This window comes from Barbus barbus (assembly GCF_936440315.1).
Source record: "Barbus barbus genome assembly, chromosome: 30".
Taxonomy (NCBI): Eukaryota; Metazoa; Chordata; class Actinopteri; order Cypriniformes; family Cyprinidae; genus Barbus; species Barbus barbus.
The window spans coordinates 2,901,708-2,915,743 of record NC_136758.1 but is presented as its reverse complement, the minus strand read 5'-3'; the positions used below and the strand labels follow the sequence as shown (position 1 = coordinate 2,915,743).

The following is a 14,036-nucleotide window of genomic DNA, read 5'->3' as shown; positions in this document are numbered from 1 at the left end:
GTGAAAAAAGATGAAGTCAGGGTCCAAATGCAGGTAAGGCTCTCTTTTAATTCAAAACAAAAACGGGATACATAAAACGGCAACACAGTGCATGTATCCCCAGAGTTTCAATAGTGAACAATACTCATACAATAAATCACAATTAATTCACCCAGGCAGAGTGGTGAGAGAGAGGAGCCTATATAGTCTGTGGCAATGGGGAACAGCTGAGGGTGTAGTAATGAGTGTCAGGTGAATGATATGTGGCAGGTGTGTGCAGTTAGGGGAGTGGAGTCCAGGAGGTGGACTCTAGTGGAGAAAGGAAGAACTGCAGCCCGGACTCGTGACAATATGTGCGTGTACTGTGTATATTTTTATATACATACATTCACATACACCATATATTTGGGAAATATTTACATGCATATACATTTATATATATTTATATTCTTATAATATATATTTAATATATAAACATAACATATTTTTCTTATACATGCATGTGTTTGTATTTATATATACATAATAAATATACACAGTATACACGCATATATTATGTAAACAAAAACTTTTATTTTGGATGCGATTAATCACGATTAATCGTTTGACAGCACTAGTAGTTTTAGTTCAACATTTTAGTTCAATATTTAAATTTGAATTTATTGAAAGGATATAATGTCAACGTTGACTGTTTTTGCTCCATTTGGTTAATGAAAATAGTTCCAAACAAAGATCACAGCAGAACAGCCTGAGCAACACGCAGGGTGTTTTGTTAATTTTGGATTTGAATTCTTGAATGAAGCTGTCTGAACGAATCGCATGCTTCAATGACTCGTTAATTAAGACTAATAATTTTCTGCCACCTACTGGTGGTTTACTTTCATAGTGAAGCGACGTGTGGCCAAGAATGGTGACCCATACTCGGAATTTGTGCTCTGCATTTACCCATCCAACGTGCACACACACAGCAGTGAACACACACAGCAGTGAACACACACACACTGTGAACACACACTCGGAGCAGTGGGTAGCTAATGCTGCGGCGCACGGGGAGCAGTTGGGGGTTCGGTGCCTTGCTCAAGGGCACCTCAGTTGTGGTATTGAAGGTTACTCACTCCCCCCACCTACAATCCCTGCCGGACCTGAGACTCGAACCAGCGACCTTCGGGTTACAAGTCCGGCCCCCTTTCATAATAGCCTATCTTTGCATTTTTTCCAACATTTCATATTTGTATATTAAAAAATATATATATATTTTAAAACAGAGCTCACAACATTATTTCTGCTGTTATAATTTTGCATGCTGTGTAAATGCATTCATGCTATATCTCAGCTACATTGAACTGTCTGTGTAAATGCATCTGAATGCCGCTCCAGTCTCTTTCCAGTCGATTTTGTAGATACTGATTTCATATGATTGAGAACAGCCCTATATTATCTTATTATATTAAGTGAAATTATTAATAAAATGTAAGAATTTGATTTGCATTTAATACGGTTAGGGAAAAATGCCCTTGAAAAAGGTCAAAAATTACCTTGGAAATCAGTTCAAATACATTTTTGTATGCAGTATTAAGTCATGTATATATATATATATACATACATATCTGACATGAGAATGGAAACATTTAAATAAGACTTAACAATAAATAATTATGTGTATGAATCTGGAACAGAAGATTTATGTACAGATTTGTGCATTATTTTGTACTCTATATATGCAGTTGTATAGAAAATATGCATATGTATTTACATATGCATATTTTCAGAGCTAAAACCCTGCACTGTAATGTATTCCAGCCCTTATTTGGCAAAGTAGCAGTGTTTCTCTGAGACTAGTGCAAGACAGACAAGCAAAATATAGTATAGTCACTCACAATATAGTTATCCGAATTGAATCCTCTCAACAAAAACCCAGTAGGATTTTTCCATTGGCTTTTGGATTATTGCAGAACATAAACTCTGTGTGACCAACAAAAGTTTATGATTTTTACATGTTTTGTCCAATATGATCTTCACAAATGAACACAACTTATGAATTTTGAAGCATTTAAATACAACTGGCAGAAGTAAAAAGCTAAACACAGAACCGGAAATACTAAAGAGAAGTTGTTTCCAGGTTCTGATGTTATCCCTGCAGAAAATAGTCACATTCAAGCATTTAAGTGCTTTCGTTTTCTGTTCAATCTGACTATTTAAATTCTACACCACTCCTTCCAATGCAATCAATTTCATTCTCATTGAACTCAGTCGGATCAATTGAGTTGTTTACATAAAGATTTTTCAGTTCGATTGAGCCACCAATCTGATAATAAATGGGTTATTTGGGTGCATGCAAACATGCTTATGTTGCTTGATTTTATATCACTAGCAAAATCATCACACACATATACAGTATATATCAGGAATATTCAATATATCATCCATATACATGGTAAATCCCCTAATATTGCCCATCTCTGTCTGGGATTGTGTGTGTGTGCAGTGCTGTATCAGGCAGCATGAAGTGTCAGCTGGAGCTCTAGGGGCACAAAATTACTGCTTCACTGATTTACCTTTGAACACACAGACAGGCCTGAGACGCACAGCCTTGCCCGCTGTGCCCACGTCCTTCACTGAATGACAAGGATACACTGCGTGTGTGTGTGTGTGTGTGTGTGTGTGTCTAGCGCTAGTGCTGAGCCTGTGGAAGCTTGAGCTCTAATCCCCAGATCCTGGACTTCACAGACCAGATCACAAAGCTCTGGAGCAGAGAAACACACAGAAGATCAGTCCTCTCTGTATATAGTGAGGCATTCACGGGCAGTGCACTGCATTGCTCTTAACAAATAGGATATAGGAAATATTGACTGAAAACTCGTCAAGCCATTTTTATATCCATAAATTACCCTTCAAAAAGGTTATGTAAGATGTGCTTCCAAATACCGTAATTTTCTGGTTCGGTGCATCTGTTTGGCTTTTCTTTGGAGTGTATGCTACACTACACACCACTGTGTGTTTGTTATGCTGTCTTGTATGTGCAGGAATTTACACAAAGTATGTCTGCTAGCATCTAACTGTCAGGTTCATGCATGTAAGGTCATGTCATTTATTGCATTATTAATACAGGGCTTTTATGAAGGTCAGTCAGCAGTTTGAATGAGTCTGTAAATTCAATTAAATCATTCATAAATTGTGGTTTAGCTAAAATAATCATGCAAAAAAAGTTACAACAATTACAGTAATTATGACTAGTAACTAGTAGCCAGGCCCAGGCATATACTGGCACCACAGGCAATTTTACTTTCATAGCTTGACTTTCTTTCAGACTAGTGCAAAATTCACATTTAAATGTTTGTCTACTTATTTGTTTATCTTTATCTGTTTGCGTCTGTCGATTTCAATTCCAATACATGTCTTAAAGGTTGTCAGTCAGAAATCTGCATTTCATTAGCACTTACATGCACCAAACTTTACAGTTTTATTCCTATCTCAATTCTGAAGGATTTTACAGAGAGGGATTTATTTATTTTCTGAAAACAGAAACCCAAAATCCCCTCTGTTAAAACCTTTAACTACAGTATACTGTATATCAACAATATTAAACAACCTTTATCCAATGTTCAAATGTTTGTTCTCAAAATGTATGCAAATATATGCATATTTAATTAGACACTGCCTCATTTGCATATTTAAACATACATTTTCAGAAAGCTTATACAAAATATGAAATAATTGTGTTAATGTACTGTGATTAATCAACCAGGGGAAGTATGGTGAGATCTATTATCTACAGTTTTTTCCCTTTTCACCTGGTGTTAAAGCTCTGTGGTACAAATGGATGCAAATTTTATCTGCAATTCAAATATGTAAATCTTAAATTGTGGCGTGTGTGTGCACGCACCTGGTATCCCCTACATTATGAGGACCAAATGTCCCCACAAGGATAGTAATACCAGTAAATGTTATCCTTGTGGGGGACCTTTTGTTTTTTTTGTCCCCATGAGGAAAACATCTTATAAATCATACAGAATTATGTTTTTTGAAAATCTAAAAATGCCTATATTTGTGTGAGGGCTAGGTTTAGGGGTAAGGCGATAGAAAATACAATTTGTACAATATGAAAACCATCATTATGCCTATAGAGAGTCCCCATAAAACGTGGAAACCCAACATGCGTGCACGTGTGTGTGTGCATAAGTGATGGATAACTTTTGACTAATTGTACACTGTGCAATGGAAAAGCCTCAGATAGTTTGGAAAGGTGTGTTAAAAAACATTTGTCATGAGCCTTGTGGATGTGGTTCCCTTTTCTTTTTATTGTTTATATATATTTGTACACAGGACATTTAAGGTATAACTGTTGAAAGGGACTGGGACTGGTGTAGAAGTACATGCTGATCCAGATCTGTCATCCCAGAGAAGAAGAGATGTGTGTGTCAGACAGAGAGGAGAGTCTCAAACACAGCACGTGCCGTTTACCTGAACCTGAGAGAAAATCACTCATTCTGCAGAAGACCGAGCTCTCAGCCACCCTTGTCTGTTCATTTCTCTTTTATTCTCTGTGATGCTTCTCATCTGGCTCTTGTCTTCTCAGTACGGGGTTCCAGCGATTTATTTTTGGCTCTGAATCAGTCTTATTTCTCGTGGCACCACCCCGACTTCCTCTCCAGCTGTCTAAAATAATTTTACTCCAGCTTATTTTTATGCCCACAAAGGATTGAATCTCTCACTTCATCTCTCGGTTCAGTTTAGATAGTGAGACAGTTAATGGATTTGCAAAAGATAACTAACATTGCATTTACATTGAAGCAATCATTTTGAGTTTGAAGGTTGTCTGTTTAAATGTGACTGGATTTACATATAGGGTTACATCCAGTCTGTCACGGAACGGCGAAGAAGCGCCGCGAAAAAGACCGAGTCAGGGTCCAAGTGCAGGGAAGGTGCTCTTTAATTGAAACAAAAATGCCAACACGGCAAAAAACAAAGTAGTAACGGACTGGGATACAAAAACGGCAACACAGTGCATGTATCCCAGACCCGAGCAGACACTAGAAACCAAAAACACATCAAATACCAAATATCAAATAACGCAACCAGGCAGAGTGGTGGGAGAGGGGAGACTAAATAGTCTGTGGCAATGGGGAACAGCTGCGGGTGTCGTGAGTGTAATAATGATGCGGCAGGTGTGAGTGATGTGGCAGGTGTATTTGGTTATGGGAAATGAGTCCGGGAGGACGGGAGATGGCGGCCTCCTGTGGCGACAGGGAGAAGTGCCGGATCCGGACTAGGGATGTAACGATTACCGGTTTGACGATAAATCATGATAAAATTCCCCGCGGTTAGTATTACCGTTTCATATTTTAATTATCATTAAAACCGTATTCGATTACCGTGATTTAAACAACTCGCGATAAATAAATACTGTCCAGCATAAAGCAGAGTTTTCAGTAACAGTCTCACGTGCGCACAGCAGCACAGTAGTTTCGTTCTGAGTGAAAATATGGCGGAAAAGCTGGGAGGTTTTAAAAGAGTGCTTAGGGAATTATACAAATTAATATATCAATGAATTAATCATATGACTGTACCTCTGAAGGATCTGACTGTCTTCAGAAACAATTCGATGGCATTTTGTTTTCATCTTAGCTCCATGTAATACCTAAAGGAAGTGTTCGCGGAGTTCACAGGAATCAGCTGTAATTCAGCTTTTCCGTATAAAGCGCCACCTGCTGCCAGAGAGTGGATTTACAGACACTTAATTACATTCAGTCTGTGTGCAGTTTCTGTCTGGCCAAAAAATTGACCAAATTTGCATGACCTGCTGTAAATTTTAACCGGTTGATGAAAAACAAACTTATGTACATTTAAACAATTCAGATATGCTATATAGGATTATTTATGGAGCCGATAAAATACATATAATCATTTATTAATTATCATTTTAATTTAACCCTTTTCTTTAAAGTCTGAAATGTGTGGTCTACCTTTTATGTTAAACTTTTTCAAAGCTTTATTTGAACATTTACATTATTTATTTGAACATGCTATTAAACTGTTGTCAGTCAAATTGTCATTTAAAATCCAGACCTCACTGGTAATGTTATTGTTTTAGTGATTATGCAAACAAAAAGTCATTTTATTTGCTGTTTGTTGATTTTTAAGTATGAAACTTGGTGAAGTGATTTATGTTTCGGTACTTTTTGAACATCTCCAGCACATTTTAACAATACCGTGATAATACTGATAACCGTGATAATTTTGGTCACTATAATCGTGATTAGAAATTTTCATACCGTTACATCCCTAATCCGGACTCATGATCCATTTAAAGTGAAACTAATACTCAGTAGGTGGGACAAAACTGGCCACAAAAGTACACAAATTAAAATTTCCTTCAATAATTTGGATTAATCTTCTCTTCAAGGTTTTTACCTGCATGTGTTTGTGGGCATCTCCTGCTCCTTCTGTTTTTGTATGTTTTTTCCTTACCAACATTGTCAGATACAAAAATTAGTTGTCAAATATTTTTTAAATATGACAAATCTACCATTCTCTTCAGTTAAGGAATTGCTCAGCTTCATTTAAAAAGTAATTGAAAGAAATGGAAAGTAGCATTGAATTAAACATGAAATTAGAAATATCATCTTTATCTAGTATCGTCATTATCTTTGATTTGCTTTGATGAGAAGTCAAGCTGTGAAAGCTTATGAATGTTCAAATGAGCTGCCAATAGTAGTGATGCTCCTTTACTGTCTCAAACTGTCACAGAAAGCAGAGAGAGAGGTCTGAAATCAGTATAAATTAATAAGATAAATATATAAATCCAAAGAAAGTCATTGACTTAAAATGGACCGAATTGTTTTTTGCAATATAAATGAAATGAATTTGATTTTAACATGAATTTGTTTCTACAACATGGCAAAGCTAATTAGCAATTAGCAGTTATTTGATTCATCAGCATTTCGTCCATCACTCTGCCTGGATCTCTGCTGCCATTGGGTGATGATGCTTGCCAGCTGGGTCTTTGTTTTCTCATTGCATTCAGATTAGCACTGGCCTTCAGATCATGAGGAATGTTTGGTTGATGGTTTGCCACCACCACGGACTATATGTGAACATTCATTTTCATATTAGTAGATTTGTCTGTAACGATCCTATCGGTGATGGTAATGATGTGACCACAGCATCCGCTTTCTGTAGCATGTAGTAAGCGCTTGCAGGTAAGCAAGGGTTAAACGTTCGGTGGTTCATCAGGGTCTAGCACAGTCTTCTTTAGTGTTGCTGGTTGTTTGACCTCATGCGTTCTTGCCTCTTTACGATCCGCCACTAGATTTCTGATCAGCCTTCTGTCCTGCAAGAAGCTTTTGTGTGCTCAGAAAAGCTAACAAGGAAACAGAAAATTGTTGTTGTTGTCAGTTGTTTCTTTGCTATTGTGTGCTGTGACTTCCTGCCAATATAATGAACAGAATTTACTGAACTTCTTTCAGAACATCAATTTTATGACAACGTCAGCCAATGCATCGCTCTCACGCTGTATAGAGTTAATACAAATGAGTATGTTTATTGAAATTAAATGTGATTCTTTCATATTGTATGTAGGCTTTTCCCCCTGTAATTTAAGTTTGAAAGCCAATCTTAATTGACAATCTTAATCAAATCGACTTCCGGCTTTGCTACTGTTCGGACGCTCTTGCTTATTGCTCTCCGCTTTGCTCCCTATTTTTGCATTTTTCTCATATCTCTCCAAGATTTTAACTTCAGCAGATCAGCACAGTGCTCAGACAACACATTTTTTTGGGGGGGAAACTTAAGACTTTCTCCCAGCAGTTTACATTCCAGAGACGGAAAAATACAGCTGTCTACATTCAAACAGACTAGAGAAAATGCCTCTCGTGGAATCTACTTGCTGCATGAACTGCCACAAACTTCTACAAAGGATTGCGGTTCTTGAAACAAAGTTACTTACTGGACTTCCAAAACAGGCGGAACACACAGCAGACGGTCAACACGGACCCCCTCAGCATACAGCTAGTGAGTCCTCTGAATCTCAAAAGTTTATACAAAGTGTAGAGGAAAAAGCCGAAACAGATCGACAGACAAATCGATGGCACAAACAGAGAGCAAGACCCAAAGGCAATCGAGACATCAGATTATCACGAGTATCTCGTATTGCTGCCGTAGCATCCTCTACCCCAGATACGGCTATGACAAAACTTGTAAACACTGGCATTCTACCACCCCCAATACATCTTGAGAACAGATTTGAAGCATTAATGAATGTGGGTGAGAAATCCGCAAATGTGACTAAACACGGATCGAATCAGCCAGCAGCTAACATCGCTACTAACAGGCGCTCAAGGTCGAGCAGACAGCGGCTTTCAGCTCAGAGCGCAGCCGAGCCCAAGACTCTGATAGTGGGCGACTCTATTATCAGAAACATCAGTTGCAGGACTACAACTACATACTGCCGTCCTCAAGCAAATGTCTCTGATGTGAACAAAGAACTTCGGAACATTTTGATGAAGCACAAGACTGCAAATCGAGTCATCATCCATGTGGGGAAGAATGATATTCGGAAGGAGCAGTCAGAACTCCTTAAGAAGGATTTCAGTGAACTCTTTGAAACGCTTCAAAGTCTTGAAGTTCAGTCGTTCATCAGTGGACCACTCCCAGCAAGGGGAACTAACATGTTCTCACGGTTGCTTGGGCTGAATACATGGCTACAAAGAACCTGCAGTATAAAAGGAGTCAACTTCGACAACTTCAATCTTTTCTGGGGCCACAGACAACTGTTTAAACTAGATGGCCTCCACCCAAACAGACTCGGTGCAAGAGTGCTTAAGGACAATATCTATTTCTCCCTCCGTCATCCTTCAGCGGTGTGTGCCAATCTACTCGGCCTGAATGGCACACACACACCTGGACAGTATATGAGTGACCACAGGACTTCATGTCAGCTTCTGAGTCAACATGTGGTTGACACATCCCACAAGGACACTGATAACACCACGCAGCCACAACAAGCACTGCTCATGGACATCCCAGCTGAGCCCTGCCCACAGAGCTCATCACATGCAGACTGTGACGTACTACAACAGCTCCAAGACTCAGCACCCAAGGACGACTTTCTGAACGACATCTCACAGCCAGCGGAAACACCAGAGCCAGAGCCCTGCTCACCAGATACACTATCACTCTCCCCAGAATCTCCACTTCTAAGCTTCTCACAGAAAATGGAGGAACTGGTGTATGCTGGGACCAAACTCTCCCACTCTTTCGCTTCAAGTCCCCAGATATCAACTAAAAAACGGCGGGCCCCACAACCACCAAAGACTGCAGGCCCAGCTCACCCTCCTCCTCCTGCGAGAGCTCTCCGGCCGCTGCCACAACGTCAGGGCCCAAACCCCTCTCCATCTGGTGTAGGTGAACTAAAAACAACTGATAACAGCTCTCAGTGATGTGTGTCGGGTCCCCGCTATATTAGCAGCAACATTCACAAATGTTTACAGAACAAGCGGGAACCCAGTGTGCCTGTAGCCTCCTCTATTTCTGTTTTATTAAGCAATAGAAAGTCTAAGGCCTTCTCAAGCCGTACGGCTGACCCATCTAACCTGCGGCCTATAATGCATCAATCTAAGATTGCTGTAGAGACAAAATGTAATTCCATCAAGTTAGCATTTTTAAACATTCGCTCACTTAAAAATAAATCATTTCTGATCAACGATTTAATAACCACAAACAACCTGGATTTTATGTTTTTAAATGAAACATGGTTAGAAGACAGCTGCAGTTCAACAGTCCTCACTGAAACAGCCCCTCCTAACTTTAATTTTATAAGTGTCTGCAGGACTGTTAGGAGAGGTGGAGGTGTAGCTGCTCTGTTTAAAGATGTTTATCAGTGCAAGCAAATGTCATTTGGTCAATATTCATCTTTTGAATACCTAGGTATTGTGCTGAAAGGTGCTCCACACACCCTGTTTATCATTATTTACAGGCCTCCAAAATATTCTCCAGCCTTTGTTGATGATTTCACTGAACTGTTATCAATGATTTCCTCAGAGTTTGACTGTTTTGCTATTGCAGGGGATTTTAATATTCACATAGATAATGCAGAAATCAAAACTACAAAAGAAATTATAACTGTTTTAAACACTTTTGACCTGAGTCAGCATGTGCACGGACCCACACACAATCGTGGACACACTCTAGATTTACTCATCAGTAGAGGTCTAAACATCTCATCCATTGTAATTAAGGATGTAGCACTATCTGATCACTTCTGTATTTTCTTTGATATATTGATCTCGGTCACCACTGAATCTAGATCTGTCTCTATCAGAAAGAGATGCATTAACGACAACACTAGTGCGCTATTTATGGAGGCAATATCATTAACACCAAGCATTTCTGCAGACTCTGTTGATCTTCTCCTGGAGTCTTTTAACTCAAAAATTAAGAATGTTATTGATGATATTGCCCCGATAAAGGTCAGCAAGAAGACGGGGAAACAGAAATCAATTTGGAGAAAATCAACAGCAGTTCAGAGCATGAAAAGACAATGCAGAAAAGCTGAGCGGATGTGGCGGAAGACGAAACTCGAAATCCACTATAGCATCTATAAAGACAGCCTTCATGCTTTCAATGTGGAACTAGCCACAGCTAGACAGACTTTCTTTTCAAACCTTATAAACAGTAACTTAAACAACACCCGCACTCTTTTTGCGACTGTTGAGAGACTGACAAACCCCCCAAGTCAGATTCCCAGTGAAATGCTCTCCGACAGCAAATGCAATGAGTTTGCTTCCTTCTTTTCTGAGAAGATCAATAATATCAGAAAGGAGATTGGCACATCCTCAAGTTATGCAGAGGTCACACAGATTCGACCGCAATTTCAAAAAGAAGTGACTATGTGTGTTTTTAAAGAAATTGATAACAAAATTTTGGAAGAAATAGTACAGCACCTTAAATCTTCAACCTGCTATCTTGACACACTTCCCACATCCTTTTTCAAAAATGTGCTTAACTGTTTAGAAGCTGATCTCTTAGAAGTGGTGAACGCCTCACTTCTCTCTGGGACTTTTCCAAACTCCCTTAAAACTGCAGTTGTTAAGCCCCTTCTGAAAAAGCGCAATCTTGATAACACCATGTTGAGCAACTATAGACCCATATCAAATCTTCCTTTCATAGGTAAGATAATTGAAAAGGTAGTTTCTAATCAGCTGAACAACTACTTAAAGTCAAATGGATACCTGGACAATTTTCAATCTGGTTTCCGAGCACATCACAGCACAGAGACAGCACTCGTTAAGATAATAAATGATATTCGCATCAATTCTGATTCTGGCAAAATATCAGTGCTGGTACTACTAGATCTTAGTGCTGCGTTTGACACTGTAGATCATAACATACTTTTAGAGAGACTGGAAAACTGGGTCGGGCTTTCTGGGATGGCACTCAAATGGTTCAGATCATACTTAGAAGGGAGAGGTTATTATGTGAGTATAGGAGAACATAAGTCTAAGTGGACGGCCATGACATGTGGAGTCCCACAAGGCTCAATTCTTGCACCGCTCTTGTTTAATCTGTATATGCTCCCACTAAGTCAGATAATGAGGAAGAACCAAATTGCCTATCACAGCTATGCTGATGATACTCAGATTTACCTAGCCTTATCTCCAAATGACTACAGCCCCATTGACTCCCTCTGCCAATGCATTGATGAAATTAACAGTTGGATGTGCCAGAACTTTCTTCAGTTAAACAAGGAGAAAACTGAAGTCATTGCATTTGGAAATAAAGATGAAGTTCTCAAGGTGAATGCATACCTTGACTCTAGGGGTCAAACAACTAAAAATGAAGTCAGAAATCTTGGGGTGATTCTGGAGACAGACCTTAGTTTCAGTAGTCATGTCAAAGCAATAACTAAATCAGCATACTATCATCTCAAAAATATTGCAAGAATTAGATGTTTTGTTTCCAGTCAAGACTTGGAGAAACTTGTTCATGCCTTTATCACCAGCAGGGTGGATTACTGTAATGGTCTCCTCACCGGCCTTCCCAAGAAGACCATTAGACAACTGCAGCTCATCCAGAACGCTGCTGCCAGGATTCTGACTAGAACCAAAAAATCTGAGCATATCACACCAGTCCTCAGGTCCTTACACTGGCTTCCAGTTACATTTAGGATTGATTTTAAAGTACTTTTACTCGTTTATAAGTCACTCAATGGCCTAGGACCTAAATATATTGCTGATATGCTCACTGAATATAAACCAAACAGACCACTCAGATCATTAGGATCGAGTCAGTTAGAAATACCAAGGGTTCACACAAAACAAGGGGAGTCTGCTTTTAGCTATTATGCGGCCCGCAGTTGGAACCAGCTTCCAGAAGAGATCAGATGTGCTAAAACATTAGCCACATTTAAATCAAGACTCAAAACTCATCTGTTTAACTGTGCATTTGAATGAGCACTGTGCTGTATGTCCGAACTGACTGCAATACATTTTATGTATAATCATTTTCTTTAAATTTATTTTAAATCATTTTCTATATCATTTTAAAATTCTTTGTTTTTATTATTTTTATTTCCATGTTTTTATTGATTTTAAATGTCTTTCACTTTCTTTTATGTAAAGCACTTTGAATTACCACTGTGTATGAAATGTGCTATATAAATAAACTTGCCTTGCCTTGCCTTGCCTTAATTCTGAACTTTTTTTTTTATACTGATGTTAAATCTCACAACAGTTTTGATTTAACAGTTTCACTTTGAAGTCTTTGTTTAGTTGTTTCTGTCTTCCCATTGATTCCCAGTTTGATTTGTTACCGTAATGTTTGACTAGTGCTTCTTGGTTTACTTGTTATGAGGGGCGGACTGGCCATCTGGATGTTCTGGAGAAGTCCATCCATCCAGTGGCCGTCGGCCTGTCTGGGTCATCATCAAAGAAAAAGTGACGCGGAGTGTCTGTGTACACTAACCCTACCCACCAATGTGTGATTGGGCTAGTCAACATTACAAAGGATGGCTAATAGTTGTCAGCTCCAGTGGCGCAGATGGTAAAGTGTGTGTCATACTCCTATAGACGCGATCAACCCGGGTTCAAATCTGCCTTTTGGCGAACTTTTATTTCTCCCTTTTCAAATTTCAAATCACATCAGAAAAGCATTTATGTTTTTAATAAAAATGAAGGAAATAATCAAAAAGTTGAAAATAAAGTATCAGGTAGGGTTAGGGTAGGTGTAGGGAGAGCTTTATTGTCCCAATAAGGTGGCATCCATTTAATAATTTGAATTCAAATTTACACTCACTCGATAAGTTATTATTGCGTACTGTTTTATAATGTATTGCAATATTGAGGTGCAGATAATTGGCACTATTTGCAATAAGTAGTATAAATAGCAGAACTATTTTCACTTAGTGCTAATAGCCACTGCATTATGTGATTCTACAACGGGTTACATTTGAGAGAGATTGAGTTAGAAAATACAGTAAATGAAGTCGCCTATAAGGTGATTAGTCTGATTAACATGACACACACACACAAAGAGACATATACTCAAATTTACATTTACATTTACATTTATGCATTTAGCAGACGCTTTTATCCAAAGCGACTTACATTGCATTCAAGTTACAGTTTTTACATTTTATCAGCTCTTGCTTTCCCTGGGAATCGAACCCATGACCTTGGCGTTGCTAGCGCCATGCTCTACTATTTGAGCTACAGGAAAGATCGTTATGCTCTTTTTATGTAGTTTCAAGTATTTTAGTTCATACAATAATATATATTTATTTCAATCCCATGCTGAAAAAAATGATAAAAACCAGCACATAATTTAAAATGGTTTTACTGATTGATAATGAGAATTGTGTTGGTTTTAATGGAAACTGTAATGGTGCCTGGTGGTCTTTTAAAAACAAAAACTAAATCCTAATGTAATATGTCCCAAAACACACTACAGGAAACCATTATTTAATTATTTTAATGGTTAAAAGTTGATAGTTTGTAATGTTTGTAATGCTTTTTGTAGTGTAAATCATTGGAATTTCTGTGATGGTTTCTATTGTTTTTGTC

The 14,036-nt window shown here is 38.5% G+C and overlaps 1 protein-coding gene across 1 annotated transcript in view; it reads left to right on the top strand.

Annotated features, from left to right (window-relative positions):
• The window catches only part of trappc12 (trafficking protein particle complex subunit 12), a 34,593-nt gene that overhangs the window by 4,120 nt on the left and 16,437 nt on the right, over window positions 1-14,036 (top strand). The window lies entirely within an intron of this gene.